At 40.5% G+C, this 27,563-nt stretch overlaps 1 long non-coding RNA gene across 2 annotated transcripts in view; it reads right to left on the reverse strand.

The window, feature by feature from the left end:
* Positions 1-13,004: 13,004 nt before the first annotated feature.
* The window catches only part of LOC140718735 (uncharacterized), a 55,544-nt gene continuing 40,985 nt past the window's right edge, over positions 13,005-27,563 (reverse strand). For both annotated transcript variants that reach the window (XR_012096773.1, XR_012096772.1), the window contains exons 3-4: positions 21,662-21,762; positions 13,005-13,973 (exon numbers count right to left, since the gene is read on the reverse strand). This is a non-coding gene — a long non-coding RNA (uncharacterized lncRNA). The remainder of the gene's footprint in view (positions 13,974-21,661; positions 21,763-27,563) is intronic.

A 27,563-nucleotide genomic window follows, 5' to 3' on the forward strand; every position in this document is an offset into this window, starting at 1 on the left:
CGCTAAGTGCTGAAGGAACTCAGAAGATCAGATAAACTGGACAGTTTGGGCTGAGACCCTTCATCAGGACTGAAAAGGAAGGGGAGAAGAAGCCAAAATAAGACGGTGTGTGCAGGGTGGCAGATCATAGGTGAATCCAGGTGAGGAGGAAGGTAGATGGGAGGGGATGGGGGGAAGAAGGGATGAAGTGAGAAGCTGTGAGGTTACAGATGTTAAAGGGTTGAAGAATAAGGAATCTCATAGGAGAGAAGGGTCGACCATGGTAAAAAGGGAAGAAGGAGGAGCACCAGAAGGAGGAGAAGGGCAGGTGAGCAGGGAAGAGGTAAGAAGGGAGCCAAAATAGCGAATTGAAAAGAGAGTAGGTGGGGTGAGAAATTACCAGAAGTTAGAGAAATCAATGTTCATTCCATCAGTTTGTGGGCTAGCCAGACAGAATATGAGGTTGTTCCTCCAACCTGATAGTGACCTCATTGTGGCAGTAGAGGAGACCATGCACAGACATGTCAAAATGGGAATGGGAAGTGGAATTAAAATGGTTGGTCACCGGGAAATTCCACCTGTTGTGGATGGAGTAAAGGTGCTCAACTAATTCCATAGAGTAACTTACCTTCTTAATTCTTGTTGGGGAAATTTTATAACATGTGAGAGGGTACTACTCAAAACATTTCCATAACCTTTAAATTCACCAGTTGCCATGGTTTCTCCATGTCCCTAAGGGTTTATTCATTTATCAGAATGTTAATTCATAAATCCAGATCTTTATGGTTCAGATGGCCTCTTTCCATTTTGATAACAGAACCATATTTAGCATGTCAGAGTCCTCCGAAGGCAATAATAAACTGAGTCAAATCTTCCACTACCTGAAGATTGCTTGCTATCTGTAGCTTAGACCATACTGTTTCTTCTGATCCCAGATCTTTGTCATGGTTCAGTACAGGAAAAAGACTTTCCTAGTGTAACTGGACCAATAGCAATTCTTTCATGACCAATGTCATTCCAGTCAAAAATGCTGTTTAAATTGAATACTTATGTACTCTTTGAATACTTATACTTCTGATATTCAAAAACATTTAAAATTATTCAAGACATGTCAAATTTTTTTATTGTCAAAAATTTAAGAGTAATTTTAAAAAATTTGAAGACTAAAACCACATTTACACCAAGATAGTGAATCTGTGAAATTGCCATGGATAGCTGTGGAGGCCACGTCATTGGATATATTCATAGTAGAGGTTGATTGATTAGTAAGGGTGTCAGGAGAATGGATTTGAGAGGGATAATATATCAGCCATGATAGAATGGTGGGTCAGACTCGATGGGTCGAATGGTCTAATACTTCCTCTATGTCTTATGGTCTGTTATGTATTGTCTCTTAAATTTAGGCCAACTTAATTAAATCAAATAAAATGCTCTGACAAGCAGCTTACTTTCCCCATTCATTCTAATGGGCCTGCTGTACTTGTGCCAGATTCAATGGGTGTATGTCCAAGCCTCAGAACTGGAAAATGAGTGGAAGATCTCACCATCCTGTTGGACTCCAGTACAAACATCTCCTCTGTTGTGCTTCAGCCTTCACTCAGGAACAGCCCAGTTGCAGGCATCCATCAGTTGGCAGATCCATCTGATGCAGAAGCTTGGCTCCATTGACTTTAAGTCATCATCGATATTAGGATAGCAAAAGAATGATAAATAGTCACATTAGCTCACCATACTCTGGTCTTGTATACCAGGACAATATATTCTAGGATAATTGGACAGCACAGTAGCGTAGTGGTTAGCACAGGCGACCCAGGTTCAATTTCCACCGCTGTCTGTAAGGAGTTTGTACGTTCTCCCCATGACTGCATGGGTTTCCTCCCACAGTGCAAGGAAGTACTGGTTGGTAGGTTCATTGGTCATTGCAAATCGTCCCGTGATTAGGCTAGGGTTAAATTGGGGGATTGCTGACCGTGTGGCTTGAAGGATGGGAAGGGTCTGTTCTGCGCTGTCTTTCAATAAGTAAATAAATAAAATTTGTTTGCAACAAGAATAGCATTAAACCAGCTCGGTACCTTTTCAAGAGAATCTTTAGGCTATCAATGTAATGGAGGTTTTAAAATTCTTTTAAGCAACATTTTTCATGTGAAAACTCAAGTAATGGTTCAAAACAGGTAAATAAAATGATAGAGGACTATGTTTGAGCTCATGAAGAAATGTGATCAACAATGAAATGGTCATAAAGAAGCAGAAGGTACTATAACAGCAGGTCCACATGGAATGTATCTAAAAGTATTCAAATAAATTATGATGGTGGCAGTGGGGATATTGCAATGTTTCATGAACAAAGGAGTCGTAACAAAGGACTGGGACATTGCCACTGAGGTTTCAATCTTTAAAAAGGGTCACAAGTACGGTCTTGGGAATTATAGGTCTGTTATGACATCCACACTTGGAAGAAATACTGGAGTCTATTATCAGAGAAACAATTCAAAGGAACCTTTGCAACAAAGCAGACCATAAGAGTTGATGAAAGACAGGCAATGCACCAACAAATTTATAAGACTTTTTTGAAGGTCTGAGATTGTTTTTTTCCATTATTTCAAAAAGGAGTAGATGGATATGCAGTTGGCATAAAGACAAGATGAAGGTGTAAATGATTGTGACAACTTGGGATCAAATTTGCATATCTAGTTACAATTATCTTCCATTCCTGTTCGTACGCTGAGTTAAAGGTCACTATTCGTTTTAATTTTGCTCGTGGATTTTGTTTTCAATCTGTTGTTTAACATAAAAGGATGATGAAAGGGCTTTATAATATAAACATTTGAACATTGACTTCTCTAACTTCCGTTAATGCCCCTCCTCCCCTTCTTACCCCATCCCTGACATATTTAGTTGTTTGTCTGTTCTCCATCTCCCTCTGGTGCTCCCCCTCCCCCTTTCTTTCTCCCGAGGCCTCCCGTCCCATGATCCTTTCCCTTCTCCAGTTCTGTATCACTTTCGCCAGTCACCTTTCCAGCTCTTAGCTTCATCCCACCCCCTCCGGTCTTCTCCTATCATTTCGCATTTCCCCCTCCCCCCCCACTACTTTCAAATCTCTTACTATCTTTCCTTTCGGTTAGTCCTGACAAAGGGTCTCGGCCCGAAACGTTGACAGCACTTCTCCCTCTAGATGCTGCCTGTCCTGCTGTGTTCCACCAGCATTTTGTGTGTGTTGTTGTTTGAATTTCCAGCATCTGCAGATTTCCTCGCGTTTGCTCTCAGCTCAGACTCTTGCTCAGCTGTTGAAAAGAATAATGATTCAGGCCGTAATGAGTCATCCAATTTGCTCCAGCAGCAACTTGGTGAGGAAAAGGAGCCTCAGTCCCACACCAGTAACAGTTATTACCCTACAACCATCAGGCTCCTGAGCTGGTGTGGATATTTACTCACTACTCTGATCTGATTCCACAACCTATGGACTCACTTTCAAGGACACTACGACTCATGTTCACGGTATTATTTATTTATTTATTTATTATTTGTTTCTTTTTTTTGTATTTACACGGTTTCCCTTCTTTTGAACATCGGTTGTTTGTCAGTCTTTGCATGTAGTCTTTCCTTTATTTTTGTTTTGACGCACGGTTGTGTGAGTTACTGTCGCCTTGCTGTCAACCTGAACCAGTGTGGCCAAAGTCACTTAGATCACATTTCTTCCCCATTCTGATGTTTGGTCTGAACACCAGCTGTACTTCTTGACCACATCAGAACACTTTTATGCATTGAGTTGCTGCCACATTAGATACTGTGATTAGATATTATCTGGCTGATTAGATTTTGCATTAATGACCACAGGTATAGCTGTACCTAATGAAGCGACCACTGAGTGTGTATTTCTGAATCGAGTTGCAATTGCGAGATATAATTTACAGATAAGATTTAAAATATCATGTGTGGAGAGGCTCCTTATTTTTGAGTTCTATCTTTTTGTAATTGAAGATTGAAGAAGTTCTTAATTGAATTAAAACAACACAAGGCCACGATAAGCTTCAAATTTCTACACTCTTTTACATTGTCTGGATGACAGTGATTGAGGTCCTGTATTAGAGGGAGCAGTGTCAACACCTCGTTAATTAACAGCAGTTTTAATACCATAGTCATAAAGTAGATGTTCCTGTTTCAAATAGCACTTTTTAAATTTTGTTTAAACCCAAATATACTTGGCAATATTTTCTACAAACTGATTTTAACGTGATTCCATCAGATATAAGCAGTAGTACTTATCTGCATGCACTAATGGCTTAGATAAGATAGCAAAGAAAGGAGCTGGGTGACAAGTTTAGGGTAAAATTTAATAACTCTAAGATTAATCACGGTGTCCATTGTATGATTAACCCACAGTCATTAGGAGGTTGTAGGCTACGCCTGAACATAATGCCATGATTATAGTGCCTTGTCAGCAGTAACTGCCTGTTTATTCGCTCTATGTATCAGCATGGATTCAACATCGTGACGGTTATCTCTGATAAAGTTTTGATGCAATGCTCGAAACTATCCCCCAACATTTTAAGGAGGAAGTGTAGTGCGACTGGGGCAAGTGCCGGCAGGTGCTCGGCAGTTCGACTGAGTGTAAGGCATCGGAAAATGGCACGCCATTTGAGGGACCATGCCCAGAGGTCTCGAGAGGCTCCACAAGAAGCTCTAGTGAGGAGGTGAGAAGCAGGGAAAGTTATCCTATCTGTAGATCCATGAGCAGAAGTCAATGAGAGTGAACAGCCCCGGAGGGAGCTACAATCAAGGGGGCGTATGCCAGGAGCCAAGCCCTAAGAATGGGGTCCCACAAGAGGATTAATGATAAGCGATTTAGGTTGGTAAATGAATTTACACAAACCATAGCTGCCCACCAGCATCAGGAATTACTTTATTCACTGCACTTTCATTGTGCCAACAATCTCCATCAATTAGGTTACAATGCATCCACATGCTCCATCGCAGCTTCATGGCGTGCAGCATAGTTGCAAAGCCTCATACCCACACCCTGCAGCCCGCAACCATGGTCAGCTGTTCAGCCAGGCTACATAGAACCATATCACCCCAAGAACTGGTAGGACAAGGTGACATCCAACAGAAGGCAGACAAACCTAACCGGAAAAGGAACAGACCATCTGTATGTTCATCAACCTTACCCGTACTCAATGGGGGGAAAAATGGACCTGGCTCTCTGTTGCTGATGCCACTGAAGATATTGTCTTCATATCCTCAAACTCCATCAGCCTACCTGATTGCCAAGGGGAAATATTGCAGCTCTCGCACCCTGAGACATGAGATTCTGTGGATGCTGGAAATCGAGAGCTACACACACACACAAAATGCTGGAGGAAGCCAGCAGGTCAGGCAGTCCTGAAGTAGGGCCTTGTCCCGAAACATCACCTTTTCATTTCCCTCCACGGATGCTGCCTGACCTGCTGAGCTCCTCCAGCATTTTGTGTGCATCGCTCTTTCATTCTGGTTCCGACACCATCTCCTTCCAACTGTAAAGCAATCCTCCTCTGATCTCAAACCTCATTGTGTAACTTTGCATCTAATGGTGTTAACACCTGCTGTGCAGAGCTCTGTGATGTTTTTAATCATATATAAATGCCAGTGAGTGAGAAAACTGGAAGAGGATGCTGATTATTAGGCCCAGACTGGCAGCAAGAAGCTCTAGCAAACACCAAGGAGGGCGAGTGAGCCAGTCTTCATCAACAAAGTTAAATAAAATAGCATCAATATCAAAATAATAAATATTATATCAATTCATTGTTTGCATTTGTATTCCCAGAGTTGTGTATCCTATTTATGAAGTTATGTTGCTGAATCAAAGGAAGGCTCTCAGTTCCAGTCCAACACAACTGATAATATTCAATATTGTTGACACAAATGCTCACACTGACAGTATGGGCTGAATGGTCTGCTCCTACATTTTAAGTTGCACAGATAAGGTAAAAGGTACATTGAAGGAAGGATCACAACTCGAAGGATGCCAGAAATTAGAGCAGCAAAGATTTATAAAATAATTATTAAATTCAGACCATCGATGAAAGGGAAAGATGCTAAGGCCGGCAATGTGGTATGCTTAAAGTTGTGCATTTTAAGGTAACCAAATAAAAGTGATGTCTACTTTGGCAACACACACAAAATGCTGGTGGAACACAGCAGGCCAGGCAGCATCTATAGGGAGAAGTACAGTCGACGTTTCAGGCCGAAACGTCGACTGTACTTCTTCCTATAGATGCTGCCTGGTCTGCTGCGTTCCACCAGCATTTTGTGTGTGTTGCTTGAATTTCCAGCATCTGCAGATCTCCTCGTGTTTGCACGTCTACTTAGGGTTTTGAGACAGTTTTTCTAAACTATTGACAATTTTTCTCAAAGCTGCCGTTTTTTTCATTGCAGCATTATTTTAACTTTGCTTTTTTATGTAGAGAAGGCCAGTGCCTGGGATATACAGCCAGGATTGTGGAGGAAGCACAAACACAACAAATACTTTCAAGAGGCACTTAGACATGCACGTGAACACACAGAGAATGGAGGAATCTGGACCCTTTCGCAGAAAGGTTTAGTTTTATTTGGTATTATCTTCAGCACACACATTGTTGCCCAAAGGGCCTGTTCCTGGTCTATAATGTTCTATTTTCTATTACTCTCTAAAGGCATTCCCCAAAAAACATGTCGCTGGTTTGCAAAAAAAAAAATGCAAGGATAGATTACGAGGACATAAAACTAAAAGAAATTGCAATGAAGTAAAGAAGTTTACATTTTTGGAGCAGGACATTGCATTGCTTGAAGCAGTTCTGGAATTCTTTTGCTTCATTTAAGAATGAAAGACCTAATACTGTAGTCTTCAGCTAATAAGCAGAAAAATATTTTTGCATTCTTTCTGATTGCTTTAACATCAGAGGGAGCAGGAGTATAACTTCAGGTCAAGTGAGCAAAACAAGGCTTAGTAAATAAATGACAGTCACTGTTTACAATTGTCAAGAGTGTGTTCATTACATACCTTTGAGTCCGTGAAATGCTGATAGCAAACATTGGCATTAGTAAAGTACACTGCACGCTCTCTTCCCAGAAGCACTGAAAATATATACTTTTACTTTAGGGTAATTGATTTTTGAGTGCTTTGTGTTCATGCACGGAGGAATGTCTGAGAACGTTTACATGTCAGCACTGTTAAAAATGTATTTACGTAAAATGGGCATTCATTTCTTTTATACTCGTATAGCTACATTCATATGATGTAGGAGGTGAAGCTGTTAAATTGATGGTAATGTAAATAGTACATCGTGGTGATCAGAGGCCAGAACTTTAGCCTCATGTGATAATGTTGCACAGTAGGAGAAGAAAAGTGGCACTCTGATCTCTGCAGTAGCCTTAACCTAATTAACCTCACAGGAGGATGTAAAAGATTCCAAAGTTTTTTGAAGCTCAGAGTGTTTTCTCAGTACCTTGGCCTGAATCTGTGCCTCAAGCAATACCACCAAACGCAACTCATGAGGTGAAAAGCAAGTAGTCATAGCTTTTTTTTTGTAGTTAAATTCATTCCGCTAATATGAATGCCAATGGCAATATTGGTCTTTTCACTCTAGAGGATGATGTAACGGACATTCTGAACTACTTCAGAGGGAGGCTAAGAGTCAGCCACAATAGGAAGGCAACTGAGTCACAATAGCTAGATCATAAGAGGGTTGTGTTGTTGTTCAGATATATCTTCTGCTTTATTATTATTATTATTACAGCCCAATACACCATTGGCACTTAGGGCAGCAATGGACATCCTCCATCTCTGGAGGTGCTCAGGACTTCCTTCACGGTAGCACAGTGGTTAGCACAACGCCTTACAGCACAGGCGGTCGGGGTTCAATTCCCGCCGCTGCCTGTAAGGAGTTCATGCGTTCTCCCCGTGACCGCACTGCAAACTGTTCCCCAGTTTCCTCCCACAGTCCAAAGTTAGTAGGTTAATTAGTCATTGTATATAGTCTAATGATTAGGCTCGGATTAAATCGGGGGATTGCTGTGGGGTGTGCCTCGAAAGGTAAATAAATCGATCAATAAATAAATAAAAAATCATGTCAGTAGCTCACCATTATCAGTTGAGCAAGTCCCAGGTGGAGCCTCAGGAATACCATTTTATTCAGATATAGAGGATTCTTCATCGGTGTTTCCACAACAAAATTTGTTTTACTAGTCGGGGCTAACCCCCAAACTAGTGGACCACTTTTCGTCTGGCCTCTACTCTTTGACCTGTTTGGCATGGGTAACCCTACCAAGAGCCAAAGCATAAAGCCCTGACTCCAGCTTGCAAAGTTCTCTGGGTCATTGAGGCACTCGGGCTTCCAAACCATGACAAGGTCGTGGTCCTCTTGGAGGATTCTTTAAAAATATATAAGAAAGACTTCATAACATGCAATGCAAAAGAATCTTCTGTTTTTATAAAGAAAAGAACATACAGTATGTGGATGAACACACAAAGTCTTGGAGGAACTCAGCAACTCAGGTATGGAGGGAAATGGACAGCTGATGTTTGGGATCGAGTCCCTTTATCTGCACTGGACATAAAGAAGGGAGACAGCCGGTATAGAAAGTTGGGTTGGGTGAAAAGGCTGAAGCAAGGTTCTGGCTTGATTCTGACATGGTCCCAGAGGATTAGAAGATTGCAACTATCAGTCCACTCTTTAAGAAAGGAGAAAGGCAAAATTATAGGCTGGTTAGCCTAACCTCAGTGTTTGGGAAAGTGCTTGAGCCTATAATTAAGGATGAGGTTTCAGGGTACTTGGACACTAATGATAAAATAAGTCAAAGTCAGCATGGTTTCTGTAAAGGGAAATCTTGCCTGACAAAGCTGTTAGAGTTCTTCAAGGAAGCAACAAGCAAGGTTGACAAAGGAGAGGTAGTGGGCGTCATTTACTTGGATTTTCAAAAGGCAATTGATAAAATGCCACACATTAGGCTACTTAATGTGTGTTATATGGCATTATAGAAAAGATACTGGCATGGCTGACAGGCAGGAGACAGAGAGTGGGAATGAAAGGGGCCTTTTCTGGTTGGCTGCCAGTGACTAGTGGTGTTCCTGAGGAATCAGTATTGGGACCGCTACTTTTCACATTGTTTGTCAAAGATTTGGATAACGGAATTGTTAGCTTTGTGGCAAAGTTTGCAGATGATACGAAGACAGATGGAGGGGTAGGTAGTGCTGAGGAAGCAATACGATTGCGGCAAGACTTGTCCAGATTGGAAAAATGGACAAAATAGTGGCAGATGGTGTTGGGAAATGTATGATAATGCATTTTGGTAAAAGGAACAATAGTGCGGACTAATATTTAAATGCGGAGAAGGTTCAAACATCAGAGGTGCAGAGAGACTTAGGAGTCCTTGTGCAAGACTCCCAGAAGGTTACTTTGCAGGTTGCATCTGTGGTAAAGAAGGAAAATGCAATGTTGACATTTATTTCAAGGGGAATGGAATATAAAAGCAAGGAAATAATACTGAGCCTTTATAAGACATTTGTCAGGCCACACTTAAGTATTATCAACAGTTCTGGGCCCCATATCTCAGAAAGGATGTGTTGTCATTGGAGAGAGTTCAGAGGAGGTTCACATGAATGATTCCAGGAATAAAGGGAATTTAGAAGAATGTAGGGGTATCTCTTCGAAGCCTACTGAATGTTGAAAGGACTAGATAGGGTGGATGCGGAGAGGACATTTCCTATGGTGGGAGAATTTCAGAACTTGGGGACATAGCTTCAAAATTGAGGGGTGACCTTTTAGAACAGAGGTAAGGAGGAATTTCTATAACCAGAGAGTTTTGAATCTGTGGAATGCTCTGCCACAGATTGCGGTGGAGGCCAAGTCTGTACATATATTTAAGGCAGAAGCTAATTGTTTCCTAAGTCAGGGCATCAAAGGATATGGAGAGAAGGCAGGTGTATGGGGTTGAGTGGGATCCAGGATCAGCTATGGTGGAATGGCAGAGCAGAGTCGATGGGCTGAATGGCCTAATCCTGCTCCTATGTCTGATGGTCATTTAAGAGCTGGCAAGGTAAATCCAGGTCTGTGTTTATGGAAGAGGAGGAGGTGTTAATCAGCAAATGATGGAGGAGAGAGAGAGAAAATGATGTCGAAAGCTGTAAGGTGATAGGAGGAAGTGACAAAAAGGGCTAGTCAGCTTCAGACATTATTCCCACTCACCCACCTCCCTCACCGCAGAGAGAATTCCTCATTGGTATATATCTGCTCCATATAGCACCTGGACATTTTGCTGCTTTTGGATGGCCTTAATCTATAACTACTTCCATAGGGTTGATGCTGTGTCTCCACCAAATCTCTACGAGTCCCTTACCATTGCTTTTCAGAAGATCTGGATTACAGCAACGATCTCCCATTTCCGTGCATGTGCTACACACTATCTCATAGACAGCAACTCTCAGATAGTTCACAATAAAAGGACTTGAGTTTGTAATCGGTTACATTAACTCCACTCGAGTCTCTCCACAGCAGCTGCCTATGCTGCTCATTATTCCCAGCATTCTCTCTTAGCACATAGAACAGTACAGCGCAGTACAGGCTCATTGGCCAACGATGTTGTGCCAACCTTTCAACCTACTCTAAGATCAATCTAACCATCTCCTTCTATATTGCTCCCGTTTTTCTATCATCCATGTGTCTATCTAAGAGTTACTTAAATGCCCCTAATGTATTGGACCCTACCACATCCCTTGGCATGGCATTCCACACACTTACACACCACTCTCTGTCTTAAAAGAAAGGTATCTCTGTCATCCATCCTACATTTCCCTACCTTAAAATTATGCTCCATCAAATTGATAGCCATTTCCACCCTGGAAAAAAGACTCTGGCAATCCATTTGGTCTATGCTTCTTATTGTCTTGTACCCCTCTATCATGTCTTCTTTCACCCTCCTTCAATCGAAAAAGGAAAACCCTAGCTTACTCAACCTATGCTCATAAGGCATGTTGTCTAGACTAGACAGCATCCTGGTAAATCTCCTCTGCACCCTCCATAAGCCTTCCACATCCTTCCTATAATGAGGTGACCAGAACTGAGCCCAATATTCCAGGTGCAGTCTAACCATGATTTTATAGAGCTCCATCATTTCCTTGCCACTCTTGAACTCAATCCCCCAAATAATGAAGGCCAACACACCATTTGCCTTCTTAGTTCAGGATTTTAATCAAGTCTTATATCCCAAGTTTCTTGTAGTTTTTTTTTCTCTCTCTCCACTCATCAATCTCCTTCCATATATATCTCCTCCACTCAAATCAAATGCAGTTTAGAAGCTTTCACCACCCTCCTTCCATTCACACGGCCAAAACTTGAGCAGTTCAGTCTCCACTTATTGCAGATATCGTCTTTGTTTTATTTTAACCCCTGTGCCTTCTCCGCAGCTGAAAAGATTTTTGATTTCTAACTATTCCTAATTCTGTTGAAAGGTCATCAACTTGAAACGTCAGCTCTTTCCTTGCTCTTCACAGACAACGCTGGTCTCGCTGAGTAATTCCACCGTTTTCTGTTCCGATTTCCGAATAAACTGTCCAACTGATTATTGATTCACCCATTCTTTACATTTAGATGGAAGAGTGACTACTGGCAAGGACAAGCTAGCCAAATAATATTTAACCTCCCAATAACATGGAGTGCATTAACTTCCACTGAGTATAAAATCAGTAAACAGACACAAGTTCTAACCATATTCTGCAAAATATTAACTAGCCCATTAGTATTTATAGAGTGTCATGAGAAAGTGACAGTACAAACTGTATCATATTGTGGTGTGTTTATTTGCAATGAAGATGAACCCTGACAGGGCCTATTGAACAAAAGCCAGTATAATAGCCTCTGTTTCATTTGTCGGTTTTTTTGACCTTCGTTGCAAATAGAGGGCAGTCAGAATTCCTAGTCTTGTAATGTTTTAAAATTAGTTCTGCTTGTCTAAAATGCTTAGCATTTCATGTGCTGGACAGCTCCAATGCAACTGGAATAAAAGCCCATTTGTGCTTAAATAGGCAAGGTTACAAACTACAATTGCCTTGAGCTACTTTGTCTCTTTATATAGATATTTAAAGATGTAGCTGCTTGTTTAGATGGACGAAAATGCCCATCCAATCGCAGAACAGTTTCTGGCTCCATAGTAAACAATTTCAAATGGCTGTGCGGATCCAAGGAAGGAAATATTGTAAACTGAAAGATACTAAACAAGGAAAAGGTCATATGACTTTTCAATTGTTCCTTTCACTTCTGTTTAATCTATTTTATCAAGGTTTCTACCGACAGATGTCAAAGTATATTAAACTGAGATTCAGAGTTTGCAAACGTGAGCTCATGAGCCATATACTTCCTGGACCTTTAGCCAGCACTATTTAATGATTATCTCTATGGGATTGTGTGAGTTAAAGAAAAGATATGAAAATTTCTAACACTCTTTCTTGCTTCAGTACTCACCCCAAACACTTACTCACTCTGGATTTGTTTCCTCTCCACCTTCTCTTTCTTTCTCTCCGTATGTCACTATCTCCCATTTTTTCTCCATTTATATGGTTTCCTGTCTGTCTCTCTGTCCATCTGTCTGACTCTCTATGTCTGTCTCTTTCTGTCTCTTCCTGTTTGTCTCTCTCTGTCCATCTCTCCATCTTTCAGAAACGTTTCTTGACAGTAGGTCAATATCAGTTACTCCAGTTTGGTATGGATGATTGAGGAGACGGTTGTAAATGTATGTACTAATATTACTAACAGTAGGAGTCAGAAACAAAAAAAAAATTCTCATACTAAGCATTCTTTGTCATAATGAGAGTAAGTAACAAGGCCAAACTTTCTATCTGAGACTAGATGAATGGGAGATATATTGAAAGTCTTCTAAAAATTGAGCTGCAGAAAATAATTTGATGGGGAGCTGGACACAGAAATTGAGGTTTTGAACAAATAAGCTTTACCTTTTTTATATATATTTTTAGCAGAATTGCAGATATGTAGAGTTGCTTCAATTTGTCACACAATCCACTGGGGCATCTTTGATGTACAAGGAATAGAAAACACAATGAATCCAAGTCAGTTACCACCTTCAAAAAGGGTTTTGATAATCAGTTGTTTATTAGTTGTGGTGTAGGATATTGGAATGAGCTCTGATGATTCAGTATTGTCTGGGAATAATTATCATCTGCTGGAGTGGGGCAGATTCCTGGACTTGCTATCACGGCAGTGTCGTTTCCCTTCAGACCACCACCATTCAAGCAGGCAGCTCATCATCACCTTATTGAGGGCATTTCAGGTTGGGCAATAAATGTCCAACTCTGGATGAAATTCCAGATTTATTTTTCCTGTGGAAGGTAATTATAGAGATGCAGAGAATAGGTGTGCATTGCAACATATTTTTCTTGATTACTTTCTACAAGCAAGTTCTCCTCTGGAAATAACTGAAGGCTTGATGGGTAACTTGCAGCTACTGTAGTTCCATTTGATGAGCTAATTAGTCTCTTCCTACTTCACTTTGAAACTTGAGTCAAAATATTACTCTGCATTTATAACTTCGTTTTAGATTAGTAGAATCCATATCTAATAAGAATAATTGGCATATGAATATCAAAAAAAGTATCACAGGGATCATTTAAAAATAGAAAAGGTTGCTTTCATTAGTAAATGATTCAAGTTTTTTTTGCCATTTGTCAGTACACAAGTGCAAAGGAAAACAAAATTATTATATGCAGCATAAAGATCACAATAAAATATAAAAATATAAATACATAAGATTAGCTCATATACACAGATTGATTGCATGTACATAAGATGATGTTAAGATATAGAAGCCTTTGTACATAAGATGATTCTGACAGGAAATGATAAAAAGTACTGGTGGTAGGGAGTGTGACAGGTTGGTTTAGTAGGCAGAGGTGTTGATCATCCTGACGATCTTGGGGAAGTAACTCTTTTTGCGTCTGGTGGTCCTGGTGTGGACGCTGTGCAGCTTCTTTCCTGTTGGGGGTGGGACGAACACATATGAAACATATAACACAGATATAAAACAACATATACTTTCAAATGTTATACTGTAGGAAAAGTGCTATAATAAGGTGGGAGGGGGTATTGCATTTGGTTTCAATGAAAGGGTTAACATTCTGCTTTTTTTTCAATGTCTAAGCTAATTTTAGAAAGCATTTATTTCTTATTATCACTGTCTTTGTTACTTCAGCTACCCCATAATAAGGCAATAATTGTGATGGCCATCTGGTTACAATCTTCAGTTATCTAATTGTGGTACACATCAAGGTACACCCAATATACAGCATTATTCCCCCCCCCCCAAGTTCAACACAATATTAACATTCCAATATAGATCAAAATGTAATGATTTCCAAATTACAGAGTTTAAATAATATCAATACAGCACAAATAGAATGGGAGCGATTCTTTATTTCCCGACTAAGGTCAGTCATGATGCGGTGTCCATCAGTGCAAAGTGACCTTGCGTATTGTTTGAAAATCCATTATTATCATTACATACACTTCAGAGAAGTGGCAATTTTAGGGATGGATGGTGTAATGCTGCCACTTAAGATACAGAGTGCATGCATTACTGACCTAATAAGTTAATGGTATTTGTTACTGTGAAAGCTGTTCAGTATCTGGAGTTTATTGACTAAATACATAATTATATAAATTAAGTGTATCAATAAAGATATCAAACACATCAACAGTTCCTTTCCTGTATTTTTATCACCTCATTTAACATTGGCAATTTTCTCCATATTATTAAAAAAAAACTCCAGCTATCAACTACCTATGTTGTCATACAAACATTAGGATTCAGTGTCTCTTCAGGATCTAATCACTGACCTAAAGTCTCTTTAATTTTGATTGTGTCAAGGGAATAAGTTTGCACAGAAATTTCTCATCTCCGGTACTGAGCATATTAACAAAGAGTCTTCTCATTCTGGGTAGAAGTATTGCTCAGTATAATACAAGGGAATTAGAAAACAGTGGTAGAAAGGGAAGGTGCAGGGTGGGGGGTTGGAAATCTGACTCATGTCACTGGCATCATGCCACCTTATAATGCTTAGCAAAGCCAAAGCCTGCGTGTGCTTCCTAATCTATCTGTGCTGAATTGATATTATCTTAAGTCCATAATTTGCAAGCCTTTGGCTTCAAAGTGATGGTTAACATAAAATGCAATCCAATGGGCAGCCTGATGTTGCCCCCGAAATAATGAGTTGGAAAGTATTACAACTTTTTTCTTTGCTTGCATCATTTATTTAATTAGTGTGCCAAAGCTCAACTCCTAAACAAGATTTGTCAATGTTATGCATGGAGTGCTAGGCATGGCCTTCCTCTCTGAGTCATAAGGTTGCAGCTTCAAACCTCTCCCAAAGACTTGCACGGATCATCCATGTCTTTCAGGCAAAGCGATGCACTGTAGAAGATACAGAAGCCACTACTGAGGCTTCATAAGGTGTGTAGAGCCCCTTATCTAAGAAAGGATGTGCTCTCATTGGAGAAGATCCAAAGGAGGTTCACAAGAATGATCCCAGAAATGAAAGGGTTAATGTCCAAGGAGTGTTTGATGACTCTGAGCCTGTACTCACTGGGGTTTAGAATGAGGGGTGATCTCATTCAAACCTATCAAATATTGAAAGGCCGAGATAGAAATAGATGTGGAAATGTTGTCTCCAATAGAGAGGGAGACTAGGGCCAGAAGGCACAGCCTCAGAATAGAAGGGCACCCATTTACAAGATCGATAGGGTGGGATTTCTTTATCCAGAGGGCAGTGAATCTGTGGAGTTCATTGCTACAGACAGCTGTGGAGGCCAAGTCGCTGGGTATACTTAAAGCAGAGGTTGATAGGTTCTTGATTAGTCAAAGTGTTAAAGGTTACAGGGAAAAGGCAGGGAAATGCGGTTCAGATGGATAATGAATCAGTCATGATGGAATGACGGAGCAGACTTGATGGGCGTAATAGCCAAATTCTGCTCCTATGGTCTTATTGTCTTAAGATGCCACCTTTCAACTGAAACATTAAACTGGGGTCTTCTGATATTTAACTATCATAGTAATCCTCCAATTTTCTTGCCCACATATATCTATCTACAGCCACCACCAGAAGTTACATCTCACTATTGCTTGTGGGAGCTTGCTACATGCAAATAGGCTCTTCTGTTCTAAACTGAACAAAGCTCCTGTTTTTCAAAGCTCTCATTATTTATATTTCCTCTTAGCAGGCATTTGGTGTATAGTCTTTGGCCTCACAGCCTTGTTTTTGATCTCAAAGTTATGCACAGCAGCCCAAATAATGAGCTTCTATATGGATTCAGTATGGCACTTTGTCTCTTCTTGACATGGTGGGGTCTTTAATGTGATGCTGCTGTTTATGACTTAAGAACTTGAATTATTATGTCTCCACTTTTCTGCTTCACTCTTTCCCCTTTTGAATTGTAATTCTTAGATTTTTAATTGAAATGAGCCTCCTTACATTTACAGAGATTGAATTCATTCACCCTCATTTTTGTCCATTTCATTACCTAATCAGTAACTATTTGGACCTTCCTTGTAGTCTTTAGAATGGTTCAGATATACAGTAGATAACATGGCAATTACATTGCATGTTGGCACTTACCCACAGTGAATGGAATCAATCCAAGTCTCATGCACCCCTTTCTTTCTCTTTTGTTTCATAGAATCATTGTCATAGAGCACTACGGCACAGAACCAGTCTCTTCGCCCCATCTTCTCTATGCCGAACTATTAATCTGCCTCATCCCATTGACCTCAGCTGAACCATAGCCCTCTCACTCATGTGTCCAGCCAAAGTGCTTTTAAATGTTGAAATCAAACTCAAATTCACCACCCACTAGCAACTCATCCCACACTCTCAACAGCCTCTGTGTGAAGAAATTCCCATCATCTTTGCCTTAAATATTCCACCTTTCACCCTTAACTCATGACCTCTAGTTCTAGTCTCACCCAATCTCAGTGGAAGAAGCCTGCTTAAATTTACCCTATCCATACCACTTAGAATTTTGTATACTTCTAGCAAATCTCCCCTCATTCTGCTATGCTTTAGGGAATAAAGTCCTAACCTATCCAACCTTTCACTACAACCTGGGCCCTCAAATCCTGGCAACATCCTTGTAGATTTTCTTTGCACACTTATTGATATCTTTCCTGCAGGTAGGTGAGCATAACTGCACATTATACTCCAAATCAGGCCTCACCAACATCTTGTACAATTTCAATATAACATCCCACACAACTCATTCTTGGCCGTTCTGCTGATCAGCCTAAGGTCAGAAGCAGTGGCAGAGCAAAGCCTCATGGGATATCCCACCTCACTTGTAACCATTTTTGGAAAAACGTGTCACCCTTCAAAATAGTTTCAATGCAATTTTTCCTAAATAGCTTTCTTGAAGCAGAAATTGACAGTTAGGATGTCAGAGACATTCGAATAATATTTAGCCCCATCCATTTGTGCTAAAACAAATTTTCGGTCACTTTATATTTTGCATCGTTATCTGCATGGTGAATTGCCCGTTCTCCACCATCACCATCTCCCTGCCCCTACGTATATCATCTCTTCACAGAATTCCATCAAGATTGTAACATCTATATAGCTTAATTATTTTGGAGGAGCACATTACATACAAATGTTTTGTTCCCACTGTAATTTTCAATGCCCACAATGAATATGGAGAATGCATTCACAAGAAGTGTTCACTAATTCCATTTCCTTCCTCAGCAGGAAGAGAATTTAAAATTGTAGCATGACATATTTACACTCAGTACCCACTTTATTAGGTAGGGAGTGGAACCCAGTGTAGTGTTCTGCTGTTGTAGCCCATCCACTTCAACATTCGACTTGTTGTGCATTCAGAAATGCTCTTCTGTACATTACTGTTGTCAAGCAAAGTTATTTGACTTACTGTTGTCTTTCTGTCAGCTTGAACCAGTCTGGCCATTCTCCACTGACCTCTCTCATTAACAAGATGGTTTTCACTAGATTTTTTTTGTTTGATTTTTGCACCAGTCTCTGTAAACTCTAGAGTCTATTGTGCGTGAAAATCCCAGGACATCAGCAGTTTCTGAAATACTCAACAATCATTCCACGGTCAAAGTCACTTAGATCACATTTCTTCCCCACTCTGATGCTTGGTCTGAACAATTGTCTGCATTCTTCTATGCATTGAGTTACTGCAACATGATTGGCCGATTAGATATTTGCATTTGCCAGCAGGCGTGCAGCTGTACCTAATAAATTGGCTACTGAGTGTATATAGGAACAGGCAAGGGGAATTTCTAACAGAGTAGCCCAGGAAATACATGCAAATGCAAAGAAAAATAATTGGCTGTGATATAAAGCAAATGGTAAAGTAGAAAAGAGCAATCTTTCCTGATGTACGTCTATAGGTAAATATGTTTGTTCGGTTGGAAAGTAGTAAATCTACACCAATAAAAAGAATTGAGTAATGCCTTAGAATAAATTGGATGTCTGTTTTTGTGGCTCCTTAACATGCTGATTAGCTACCACGATAACTGCCATTTCCTTGGCGTCTCACGGGCATTCTGCAGAATCTATATTTGCCGGCCTTCCCCAGATTGACAGACCAAAAGCCAATTTTGTCTGCTAAACATTATCATGGCCAGCTTCTTGGCAGATTTGCTCCCTGCAGAACAGAGGAGGAATTAAGTTTATCAAAGAACTCTATATCAGATAATTTAATTTTTCTAAATTGTTCTTTATAACAGTGGAAAGATTTCATTATTTCTTTTAAGCACCATTCATGTTTCTTTGGATTGAAGTGCCCCCTAGAAAGATTCCAACAACAAGAAGGAGTTTACTTTTTTTTTGAGATATATCACATTCATTTAATCTTTTGCCCAGAATCCCCAAGTGCTCACGATGACTTCTGTTACTCCATAGGGATTCCGTGAAGATCTCCTCATTTCTGCCTAATAAGAGTTGGTAAGGCTTCTCCTCAATTTTAAGCAGCATATAAAATGTGTACAAAAGCAAAATAACATAGATGCTGGAGGTCTGAAATAGTCAAAAAAAAGAGTGGGAGAAACAAAGCTAACATTCTAGGTCAATGACAAACCCATCAGAGTAATGTGTATTACCTTCTCATCCGATGTAGACCACAAATGATCACATCTTTATTGCATAATTTTGAGTTCTATGACAAAGACTTGAAGCCAATGATAGTACACAAATGTCTGGTGTGGAAGCTACATGCTTAATGGGCAGGCAATTTGTATATGTGCCGATGAGTGAATGTGTCAGACTCCTTGAAATTCAAGTGCTCCTTAGCAGGTGCAGTGCTCTGCAACAAACTTTAATTCCCAAGGGCTTTCTCAGAAATATATTGTGCTAGAGGCCATGATTGCTAAGTCAGTGTTCATCAACCGATCTTTGCTTGTGTTGTGGCCTGGAGGTGCAGAGAAGGTTCTTCAGCTTTTGGTTGAGGCTATGGTGGGATCAGGGTCAGAAGACCAGCAATGGCTCATGGTAAGGTGGGGTTACCAGGGTGGAATCAGTGCTAACAGCACATTGGCAGATGAGGGTACTGGGAATCGTTGTTGGTACCATACCGGATGGATTGTTAATAGAGACTGGTATTTTCCAAGAATAGTATCACAGCATTGACTGCGAGTTTAGGGAATGTGCCTGGAGATATGGGTTTATTTGGAACTCTGTTCAGAGTGTGAAGAGGACGGATTACAGGTATTACGGCTTGATGTTGTGCTGGGAAGACCATTTTTTTTCCATAGCAATCCAATAATGGGTGGTCCAAATTCCCTTGAAATGCTCCAAAAGGAAAATGTAACCAGGCAGAAGGAAAAGCCTGGAACACTTCCCATAGTGATGCAAAGTGATTCAGACTGTGCTCCAGTCCAGAAATAACCAATTTTTAGGTGCATAAAGAAACAATAATGCTCTTGGATTTCTAGACAACGATTGTTGAAAGTTCCATTTGATTTGGTTGTTGCAAGCAGCTCACAGGAAATAACTAGACACCTTTTCCTTGATAACTCGTAGTAATTGTTGTACCAGTTTATCACTTCAAGACCAATGAAATGAATAGCCAAACAGTTCTGTATCTTGTAACAGATTCAGGACTTTTCCAAATTGGTACTGGCAGCCAAGTATTAATGGGAGAAAAATCAATTCTGCATTACATAACTTGTCATTTTCTCCTGCTCTTTGACTATGATGATAATTGCCGAGGCTGAATCTGAAACAAAAATAAAAATTGGTAGCAAAGAATAGATGTGGATGATGGAAACCGTGCTTTGAATTTCACTGGTGTGGTATCAGAAATGCAGCATTACATCGTGCCCACTAATCCAGGTTTGGTGACAAAATTAATATCATCTATAACCTAAGAAATATCATATTTGAGATGAGACAAAAATAAACAAAGATGGGATTGCATTGCCAAAAACCTGCATTCAGGGGAATCCTGAGATTCCTGGTGCCTGCCATTTAATACCTCGTCCCCCTCCCACTCAAACCACTCAGACTGGCTTGTGGCCTCTTGTACTGTCATGGTGAGGTACAATGCAAGGTTGAGGAACAGCACCTCATTTTCTTTCTGGGCACACTGTAGTGTTCTGGACTCAATAATGAAATCTGTAACTTCAAGTAACTCAATTTTTCAGTCATCTCAGTCATCCATCTGTAATAATAGGTCAACTTGTCTTTACGTTCCTTCCTTTTGTTCTCTCTCTAGGAGTGGAGGTCCTAGAAGGTCACCTTCTGGGCTTGTCCACCTGTCCTGCATTTTGCAACATCCACATTCATTGATCTGCATTCTTTTGCCTATGCATTCACTCTCTAACTGCCCCATTCACCACTGACCTTGTTGACAACTTACCCCCAGGATTCCGTGGAATGGAAAATGCACTACAATGGACAGGAAGGTTCTACAACAGGTAGTTAAAACTGCCCAAAGTATCACTGGCACCAGCCTATCCACCATCAAGGACCTATAAACTGAAAGGTTCCAGAAAAGGCCAGCAGTATCATGAAGCATCCCACCCATCCTGCTCATGCGCTGTTTGCCATTAGGGAAGAGGCTACACAGTATCCATGCCAGGACCACTAGACTCAAAAATAGTTACTCTCCCCAAGCCATCAGTCTGACCGACTCCTAAGCCCATTAACCTACCCCACCACCACTACATCCACTTTGCATCATTTTATGTACTGTACATACGATTAATCAATGTATATAAAATCTTATCCATATACACGGCCACGCTCAAACAGTTGCTTGTGTTCTATAGAATTGTTTTATATTTAGATTTAGTGTTTTTTTTTCTTGTATTGTGTTCTTTTTGCTCATTGTGTTTTTTACGCTGCATCGAATCCAGAGTAAGAATCATTTCATTCTCCGTTACACCTGTGAAACCACCTCGGCTGTGTAAGTCGAGGGAAGACACACTCCGGCCCCCCCAAGCTCTCCCTGGTTTGTGTAATTTGCTACCCTGCTACAGCTCAGTGCCAAGAGATGACAGACTGGACACCACATAAGATTAAAGGAATTAGATCTATGCATCTTAACTTAAGGGTTAGTCAGGAGAAGAAAGATAAAAACAAAAAGGGCCCTTTATAATTAAACAAATGTGCATAAGTTGGAGCTTTACTCTTCCAAAAGTCATATGTATTCACCAAGCCTCAGTAGACCCCAGGACCTTGCTCCATCGAATCACTGTCCCCCACCAGGCTGAATCCTGTGACTGATTCGCTCCAGCGTCTTCTCTCTTCATCTCCTGCCAAACAAAGGACGCAGTTCACACTGGTGTCAGTCCCACAACACAAAAGCACACTCCCCTCATCGGACAGCTCACATTCCAAAGCACCCGTTATCTCTATCCGTAACCCAAACATGACTTCTACAGAAAGACCATTACACTAGCAGTGAAACACTTCCCAGCGTGTTACACTTGTGTATTGGCAAATGATAATAAACAATCTTGAATCTTGAAATGCCCAGCTTTACCCTCTCAGAGACATTTCTCTGGCTCCCTGCTTTCTTTATGGCTTTATAAGCATATTTTGTTTCCTTTTCAATTCTGATGAAGGGTCCCTGCCCTGAAACACTAAATTCATTTCTCTTCCCACAGATGCGAGCTGACCTGCTGACCATTTCCAGCATTTTCAAGTTTTACCTTAGGTGGGATGAATCCTGGGATTGGTTACTAGCCCACAGAGGGGAGAAGTGACTGAGAACTTTGCTAAATGATCAGTTCTGAAATGAATTCTGGGAGGAGTGAACAGATGAATCTGAAGTGCTTAAAAGAGAGTTTCCACAAAACAAAGCCTCAACCTTGTTGCCTTAGCAACCACATTACATACAGTATTATGGATTATACTGCGTTGTGCTGTTTAATGGCAGGGTGGCAAGTTTCAACTTACAGAACAGTGACTGCAGTAGAAAAATTTCAGCATATTAAAAACTAACTAAGAATCCAAAGGAATAAATTAATCACATATTGCTATGGGGGGAAAGATATAACAGCTTCTAAGCAGTTATTATATGAAGAAAATAATTTATTACAATCTGGTTACATAGATAATCACGAAAATGTTGAACAAATAAGTGATTGACTTGCTTAAAGAATACTCTGATCTGACCAATAGGTTAAAAAAAAGCCAGTGAAGGTTTCTTTATAGATTGCTGCCTCTAGCTCTACTGTGCGCTCCAAGAAGTGAAAATTGTCTATGGATTTCTTGGATAAATGAAATATGCTTTTGAAAAAGCAAGTTCAATGCTGTTCTGTACCTGGATGTTCGATGAAGATTGTCACTCTTCTCCCCCACTACAAAATGTGTTCTATTAGAACTGAATCTATTTGTTTTTCATCTAGCAACTGTGCCACTAAAGATTCCACTTCATGGTGTTTATGTATTGTGAGGCATGTTCATTATTGACTTCATGTCATGTGATGCACTGATTCTGTGTACCTTCGGTGTGAAGGGCTTACAGCAGACTGCCATGCCTATTCATCTCCTTCCCCCGCACCCCCCCCCCCCAAGTGCCACGTTCTTTGTAAAACATGAAGGACAATCATGAGGGCAATGGGAAAGAAGGACAACAAGATAGCTGGGCAGACCTTTGTGCAAACGTCTTCCTTTCGAAAGGTATTGTGGTCTGTTCGAAGGCAACATAATCATCCTAAACAACACATACAAAATGCTAGAAGAACTCAGCAGGTCTGGCTGAGACCTTCAAGATCCTAAGCATGCCTGGAGAACAATGTGCTACTGTAGTTTGAGGTACTTTGGCCCATCAAGACTAGCTCAAAGCGATCCTACACTAACAATATACTTCTCTGTAACTGATTCCCTCTCGCATCAACTCCTTTCATATTTAGTGAGGAGAAACTTCACTGTAGTGAGGAGCCCATTCACCTACTCAGTAGCGTGCCTTTGGGATACAGGAAAATACGTAGCACCAAGGTCAAAAAATACCATTATATCACGGGGAAAATGTGAAAACTCCACACAGACAGCACCCTAGATTAAACCTGGGTCACTGAAACCATAAGGCAGCAGCAGCTACCTGAGATGTCAATGATTGTCAAGAGTGAATACACCACTGCACCACTAATAAATCGGATTTGTAAATATAATCAAACATCTTCTAGACAGGAGCCACTCAGTCTGCCTAGCTGTGTTACCAGCGTTACTGAAGTATTCCATTTAGCAGTACTCACATGGGCTGCAGCAACTATTGACCTTCTGTTCCAGGTGAAATTACTAAGACTGCCAACTTTAAGTCATTTGATTGTTGTCTCAGGCATGTATCATTTTGCTTTCTCAAAAGATCAAAGTGAATTTATAATCAAAGTAGGTTTATCTCACCAGATCTACCTTGAGGTTCATTTTCTTGCAGGCATTCACAGTAAGAACGAAGAAATACAACAGAATCAATCAAAAATTACGCACAAAGAAAGACTGGCAAACAACCAATGTGCAAAAGAAGACAAACTGTGCAAATGAAAAATATAATAATTCTATCTAAGTAAATAAATAAATAAATAATGCTGAGGACATGAGGTGTAGAGTCCTTGAAAGTTCCATAGGTTGTGGAATCAGTTCGGAGTTAAGGTGAGTGGCACCATTCATGCTGGTTCTGGGGCCTGATGGTTGAAGAGCGATAACTGATCCTGAACCTGGTGGCATGGGAGCTAAGGCTCCTGTACCTCCTTCCCGACGGTGGGGGCCACCTAGCTTGCTGTTTCTCCTCTTTAGTGTAACGCTTGCATTGTTTCTTTGGAGTCCAGGGACTAATTTTGTTTCAAAAGAAATATTTTTGCTGGTCGCTTTTCCTTGATATTTGGGTTCACAGTCAATGATCATGATCTGTTAGCCTGCAATTGTGGCCTTTATTCATTTGCAGTTCTGTGCTGGAGAGCAGTTTTGCCACAAGGAACATGGCCGTGCAGCAAACGACCACATAGAGCACAAAATGTGAAAACACATTTGGGAACTTGACTGTGTTTAAGTTTAATGTTACCCCATTTTGAAATATTTTTAAGCAAATAAATATAATGTTTCCATACTCAAGCTTAACAGCATCATTTAACACTTTTTGTGCAAACGATAAAGACATCATAGAAATAAAAGCCAATGCAAATGGGAGATACGCATGATGATAGATTATGATCATTAGGGCCGTCCTTTAGGCAGTTGTGTATGAGGTAATTTTCAACTTTAATGTTTACTAAAAACCTATTTTTTCAACAAACTGCACCTTCACAAATGTGGCACTAATTGTTGGTTTTCACAATGGCCCAGAAATCGTTGGAATGGTAAAGAGGGGGAAGGGTCAACATTTGGACCCATGAGGCAGCAATACCATTGCATCTCACCCATTTCTACTCCACTAACTGAATGTAGTGTTTATCACAACTGACTAGTCATGGACTTGCAAGAAAAAAATGGCAAATTTGGTAAATTAATATTTTAAAAATAATGTAGGTGTTTATCCATCAATTGCTCTGCTTCCCGGCACAACTATATGCAGTCTCACTGCGCCCACGAACGCAAGAGGCTCTGCAGATGCAAAAGATATTGAGCAACACACACAAATTGCTAGAAGGGTACCAGTCTTGATGAAGAGTTTTGGACCAAAACATCGACTGTTTATTTCTCTCCGTAGATGCTGCCTGCCCTGCTGAGCTCCTCCAGCATTTTGTGTGTGTCGCTGAGCTCAAAAGTGGGAAGCAACTCAGTGCCTTAAAGTGAACTCTTCATCATAGTCACAATATGGTATTTCACAACCTGCCATGAAGCTGGAAGAAACTGGTGAGCAGGTGAGCACACGTGTCTGTGGTGTATCTGGCCATACACACCTCACCGGCTTCCCTCATGCCCACCACCCATCTCTTCCTGTTCCCTAAGTGGCACAAGCCATGGTTGGACACAGGGTTACAATGCAGACTGAGATCAAAGGCATTGATCTCTGGACTTAAAAGCGACTTCAAGCTCACAGACAAGATCTTTTGCTGAAGTAGATCAATCCCTATTCATAGGCACAATAAGAAATGGAAACATGAGTGGATCATTCCGCCCTCTTACCTACTCGACCATGCAATAACACTGAAGGGACAGCCGACCAGCAACATCATGTCCCAGCAGGGATACTTCAGTTACCAAAACTCTTGTAAGGAATGAGCAGGGTCAGCATGGATTACCCTGGACAACAAATCTTTTAGAAAGTGTTGCTTCCTCAGAAATTCTTTTTGTTTATGATAGAACACTTGAAGCTGAAAACAAATACAATTTCAGACTAGTTGCATCATGTAGGAATTTGGAGAAAGAAGAAATTAATTTTTATTGAATAATTGCACAACAGTGCTGATGTTTTACAGTAGTTCAACTAAGCTAAAAATGGTTTGGTCATGATTTTCATTTGTACTCGGTACCTGAGGCTTCTCGCTTAAGTGTCCAACAATAATCAGCCAGCATTGATGGATTCCAGTCCATCAATACCATTTCTCCATGACCGCAATGTCCTGGTGAAACCTTTCACCATGCTCATTACTGACAGCGCCAAGACTTGCAGGGAAGAAGTCTAAATGGGAATGTAGAAAATGAATCTTCAGTGACATGTTGCACTTCATGGTTTTGTATGCTTGAAGAATGCTGTCAACCAGTTGCACGTAGTTTGGTGCTTTGTAGTTGCCAAGAAAATTTTCAACAACTTCCTTGAATGCCTTCCATGCGATTTTCTCCGGTCCCACTATAAGTTCTTAAAATTGCCTGTCATTGATGACCTGTTTGATTTACGGACCAACAAAAATGCCTTCTTTAATCTTAGCATCATTATTCTGGGAAACATCTGCCTCAGATATGAAAATTCTTCATGAAAATTTATACCCTTTCTAAAACCTGTCCTGTCATGCAGCATCTGCCCGGCCCAAGCATGCCCAGGCATGGTTGAACAGGATAGAAAACTTTTCACCTTCCATTGTGGGAAACATTTTAATTGCCTTGAATTATGAATTGAAATAACAAATATAGGCAATTTCAAAAACATAATGCATGATAAGGAAATTTCATGGTGATTTTCATGATCAACAGCCTAAAATCCATAAGATACACCCAAAAGTATTCAGGAAAGAAAATCTTTGTTGTCCGGTGTAACTGAACAGAAATTCATCTACTAGGGGTCTTTCAGGGTATGATTACTAGAATATATTAATGGAACCAGTGGAGATGGCTTTTGGAAGGCTTTTGATAAAGACTGGTCAACAATATTAGAGTACAGCAAAGTGGAGAAAATATACCAACATGGATTGAGGTTCAGTCATCACATAGAAGGCAAAGAGTGGGAATAAACAGATTGACAGGTTGTGACATGAGGGGTACTGGAAAGATAGATGTTTGGGACCCAACTATTCATGACCTGCTCTCAGGTATAATGGGGAAATGTAAAGTTTGCATTTTAGTGCACAAAACTGAAAAAAATACAGTATATTTTTAATGGTGATAGACTGGTTGAATTTAAAGTGGACTTAAGTGTGCTTATACACAAAGATATCATGTAGGTGCAACAAATAAGTAAGGAAGAAGGCAAATGGACTATTGCCTGTTATTACAAGATGGTTGAAGTACTAGAGTAATGATGCTTTGTTACATTTACATAAGGCTGGAATATTATAGAAACATAGAAAACCTACAGCATAATACAGACCCTTTGACCCACAATGCTCTGCCGAACATGTCCTTACCTTAGAAATTACCTAGGGTTACCCATAGCCTTCTATTTTTCTGAGCTCCATGTACCTATCCAGGAGTCTCTTAAAAGACCCTATCGTACCTGCCTTCACCACTGTCATCAGCATCCCATTCCACGCACTCACCACTTCTGCGTAAAAATCTTACCCCTGACATCTACTCTGTACCTACTTCCAAGCACCTTAAAACTGTGCCCTCTCATGCTTGCCATTTCAGCCCTGGGAAAAGCCTCTGACTGTCCACATGATCAATGCCTCTCATCATCTTATACACCTCTATCAGGTCACCTCTCATCCTCCGTCGCTCCAAGGAAAAAAAGCTAAGT

Source organism: Hemitrygon akajei, chromosome 30 (genome assembly GCF_048418815.1).
Source record: "Hemitrygon akajei chromosome 30, sHemAka1.3, whole genome shotgun sequence".
Classification (NCBI taxonomy): domain Eukaryota; kingdom Metazoa; phylum Chordata; class Chondrichthyes; order Myliobatiformes; family Dasyatidae; genus Hemitrygon; species Hemitrygon akajei.